Below are 5,000 nucleotides of genomic sequence, written 5' to 3'. Positions count from 1 at the left end.
AACACCACAAATGAAATGAAAAGATTGCAGAAAGTGCCGTGCATGGCCAAAGTGTAGGTGCTCCTAAGGTTCAACTTCATCTTGCTGTGCATACTAAGGTGAAGACAATGTTTCCTGGGGGAGTGTTGGGGCAGATTCCCCCATCGACTTTCCCCACAGGGTGTTCCTGAAAGATACACCCAATCATGGCATCTTAGATTCTTTGAATGAATTTTGTGATGTAGAGGTAGGGACTTTGTCTCTGGCAAGCATATCCATACTTTATAGAATTACTGATGAAAGTTGATGCAAAATATCTTAGATTCTGTCAATCTGTCGTTTCCATATACTTCTCAATATGAAAGTATGGTTGTCATATAATAAAAAGATACTAAATGTATAAAGACAACTATACCACCACTAGCCTTACCAGTCTGAATGTCAGATTCTGTTGGCATTCTGGCAAAAGCCAAAAAACTCCACTGTTAGACCTCTATGGCATTATATCTTAAAGTAAGGAACTGGTGTCAGGCTTATCCTTCCAGAAATTATGTGGCAGATTTTCTAGCCTTAGCAGGAGTGCCAAAAGTGCTTAGACCATGGTCATCATTGCAACCCATCCTTTACTTGTTTTTTGTTTTTGTTTAGGATAGTTCTATTTTTTATTTGTTACACCTGTGTTATAAAAGAATATCTTGGAAGTTCATCACTCATTTGCTTCCCAGTGCTGCTTGCCATGCTAGCTGATATATATATATATATATATATGTATGTGTATGCGTGTCTGATAAACTGCAGTGGCATATATACAGTTAGCACCATCAGCATTGGTGCTGCTGTGCAATGTGTGCTCACAAAACATACAATATGGAGGGAATACCCACTGTCTTAGTAAAAAGTGGCAAGTCCCTTATGCTTCACATGACTTGTCAAACATTTTGGGATAGATTCTGCCATTTGTTGCAGGAGACTTAGCTCAAGGTTGTCCCATGTGTCATGGAGGTGCTCCATGAGCTTATTCATGATTGAAATGTCCCTCCCTTCTTCCTGAGCCCCCAGATGTTCTTGATGGGGCTATGATGGTGGGAATTCCCCAGCCAGTCTTTGATGTCAACACCAACTCATTGGAGCCAGTCCTTTATTAATTTTGATGTGTGCACCATCCTATTGGAACACGTTGGACTGACAGTAGCCAAAGCAATCCACAAGTGTTCGTGGAGCTCCAATTAGCAGTCCTTGTTCACAGTCATGTACCTCGGCAGGACAAGAAGCCTCCCTGTTCCATGGTATCTGAAGGCACCCATACCATCACTGAATATGGGTATTTGCCTGTGATATGCAAATACTTTAAAGAGAATGGATCTGTGCCTGGCCTCACCACACATTCCCCCCCTCTATTTCCAGTCACTGTAGAAGTTGCCATGTCAATTCACAACACATGCTCCCATTTCTTCAGGTCCCTGTTCAAACATTTCTTACAAAATATTATTCTTTTCTATCTTTGTCTCTTGGTGAGCAGTGATTTTTGTCATGGCTGGTTGTGTTCATAAGAGAGGTTGTCCTTGAGGTGGTGTTGGATTGTATGGACACTTATCTCCTTCACCAGCAGTGGATTCTTTTCCTTTATTTCTTTGCAGTCACTCAAGACTCAGCCTGCACTTGGTGTGAGATGAGTTTGAGAGTCCTATAAGTTGTTTTACAGGGCCTCCGAGAGTGAGATTTGTGATCTTCCTAGTCCAGTGCTGGAGGTTCTGAATCCACCTCTGGTCAGAGTGGAAATTACCTTGTTACTTTTCCCTAAAGCAATAGCAATAATTTTCTCCATTGAGAGCTCTACTCCTCAAGGCACTGTCTGACCTCAAACCAAAAAGGGAAGGTGGGTTGCATAGAAGAAAAAAACAGTGATTGTAATCACAAAACTGTCCTCTCATTACCAGTGCCTCAGACACACCAGCAAGAGAAATGTATGGTGGAGGACAAAGCTCCTCCCCCTCAGCCAGTATCATTTGATCCAATACAACTGACATTTTCTATAGGCATATAAAGGGAATTCTTGGTAATTTGTAAAAAGTAATGGTGCACCAATATTCTCACCGATTCTGATGGTGCTGATCTTACTATTCATACGCTGGGAGTTTTGAATAGCAGAATCAGTTAAGCTATTCTCCTTGGTCTTTGCTTCACTTTTGGGGACTTCTGGCCCAGGATCATACACAATTGTCATTCTCATTAAAAATATATGTAGTTGTTTCCAAATCTGACACAGAATATTGGGAAATCCCTTTACAGTACAGACACACTCGGTAGAGTCTCCAACTCCACATCACAATATCTGCTCAACAATCTAAGTTTCTGCAACTGGGTGTGCCCTTTGGACACTGCCCAAGAGAAGGCCAGAGCCCCAAACCCCATCAGGAAATATTGTCTTCACCTTGGTATGCACTGCAAGATAGAGCTGAAACTTGGGATTACCAAGTGAACTTAGGCACTTTCTGTGGTCTTTTTCCTTTATTTTTGGCATAACTGTTCATGTTTGCAGATTGCGTCTTGTACTGCTAATGGAGTATAAGAAATGACTATAGCTTTATTATTGTACTTTTGGAATAGTCACACCTTTTATGTAACCTCAGAAATTTTATTTTGGAACCTTTTAGCATTTCCATAGGTATGGAGTGATGTATGTACCTATCAATCCTTTTGGACTGATAGGTTTAATGTATTCATTGCCATTATATAGCTCCACCACGGACTGTTTTATGCCCTCTGTAATTTGAGATGTTGATATTCAATGACTTGTTTTTAGACATATTTCTTTGGGGGAGTGAGAAATGCTGGTTCTACTTTTATTGCAATATACTCATCTGATGGCACATCTTTTAATTTTTTCAAGGATTCCTTTGCTTGATCAAGAAAATTTGCCATTTTCTCAAAATTTCCATTAGAGAAAGTTGGCAGTTACAAACAGACTTGCTCCAACATCCTGATTCCTTTCTTTAGAATTCAGTTGTGTTTCTTCTCAATTTTAAAATTACTTATATTTTGATCCTCTTTCCTCACACTACTTTTTTCCAAACTATATTCCATGTCATATTGTGTTTGAAATTAGAAATTGCCTTTACTACTCATGAATAAAATGGGGTTTTTAAACCACCATCTTCATACCATCAAGTTTACCTTCTTCATGATGTGTTTCTTCGTCAGAACAGAGGCATTTGCAGCCTGGGATAAAACAAAACGACTGCAATTCCCATTTTAATTTCTGTCAAAGCTGCAATTTCTCCCATATTTGAATCACTACTTTCATTCTTTTGAAAAGTTCTCTTTGCCATTGAAGGTGGGGTTTAGCTTCATATTTCAGCTCATTACTGTTACTAGCCTGGCAGTGAAAGAGGAATCCTTTACAAATTCTTTATAACAATAAATGACAATAAACAACAACAATCTAATATAATAATTTACAAAATATTATGTTTCAATACCAAAGTGATGCAGTAAATGCAATTGGGTGCTTGATCAAGCATATTGTTAGTGTCTGATGTTCCTTACAGAAGCCTAATGTTGAATGTGTGTGCAATTATAAGCTTCATTTTGTTGGTCTGTTATTAAGCAGAAGCTCTTCATATATGTTTTATGAATGAAAAGTCATTTCAAAACCATTTTCATTTGGAAATGACATGTTGATAAGGGTAAGAAGTTTTTTTGTTTTAACTTCCAAGCAAAATAAAAGTAATCTTTTACCTTTATCTTTGCAGGATATCCTCTTATCATTATGAAAAGAATTTAACTTCATGTCCTTTTTATCTCTTTCTTTTGTAGAATTTGCCAAAATATGAACTCTTCATTTTGCTCTCATAAACATTACTTAATACTTTTTATTACTTTTATTTTTGAAAGGCATTCTTAGAAGTAAACCTTAAATTTACTGCAATTAAGATTGAGATAGATAACATTTGGCTAATTAATAAGACTGCAAAGTAAGTTACAGTAAGAAATAGATATTAATTATGGTTTCTTGTATAAAATTAACTGCTGATGCTTAATGAAGTTAATAGTGTATGTTTAATCTATATCTGCATTTCTTTTGATCATGTACACCTTGTGAAGTTGGCTAATTTAGCAATGAAAAAAAAAAGAAAGTATTTTCTGTTTTTGCAATACATGACTTTTGCTCATGGTATGATTTTTTTGTTTGGTTAATAAAAGCATATTTCTGTTGTAAGCATAAGCATACCTACCATATGCTAAAATTGCCTTGGAACCACATCTCTTTACCTTAGCTAACAACTCGTTGGTTCATGCAGAATGTTTGTGGTGTTGTCCATTTATTCACACCAAGTGTGCTCAAAGGTTGATATCAGACCTGTTCTGTGTACTGTTAAAAATAGGGAATGTTTAACTTTTGATGATTTTAAGGTTTCAGCACTTTATTAAGGATGCTAAAAATGTTAAAAGAAAAAAAACATTTATCACTATGTAACATTATAAGTAGAATATATATAGAGGGAAGGTAAAATTTTAGGAGAATAGCCACTTTGCAAGCGGATTATCATCTCAGGGCATCACCCGTCAACCTTTGTCATCTCACTACATTATCATGATACCAATAGTGTAGTGACCAATAATTCATAACTGTAATTCCTATGGTGTAGTGTCACTATGAGTCAGCAGTCTGTTTTTACATTTAATTATTTATTGGACACTTGATGTTATGGATTTGTCAAGCCTATAGAAACTGTAGTTTACTGCTTATGGTATCCAGTATTTTATGTCATCAAAGTACATTTACTTGATATATGCTGCTAAAAGAATAATGGGCTGCTTTAAAAAATAATGACATCACTGACATTGACCCTGTTCGATGTTTGCAACATCCCACCTAAAAGGCTAGTGCTGTTTCTCATTATTATATAGAACAAATCTGATGATAAAGAGTGAACACACTTGATGTGAATAAGTAGTTACCATTGTGACCACTCTTTACCCTATGAACCACAGGGCTCTCCTAGTTTACATTAGAGAGA

General features: G+C 36.8%; 1 protein-coding gene across 6 annotated transcripts in view; it reads left to right on the top strand.

Moving 5' to 3' along the window:
- The window catches only part of LOC125046631 (brefeldin A-inhibited guanine nucleotide-exchange protein 1-like), a 47,591-nt gene that overhangs the window by 1,645 nt on the left and 40,946 nt on the right, over positions 1 to 5,000 (top strand). The window lies entirely within an intron of this gene.

Source organism: Penaeus chinensis, chromosome 39 (assembly GCF_019202785.1).
Source record: "Penaeus chinensis breed Huanghai No. 1 chromosome 39, ASM1920278v2, whole genome shotgun sequence".
NCBI classification, from domain to species: domain Eukaryota; kingdom Metazoa; phylum Arthropoda; class Malacostraca; order Decapoda; family Penaeidae; genus Penaeus; species Penaeus chinensis.
Note: the sequence above shows the minus strand (reverse complement) of the source record. Positions and strands in the feature narration are given on the sequence as shown.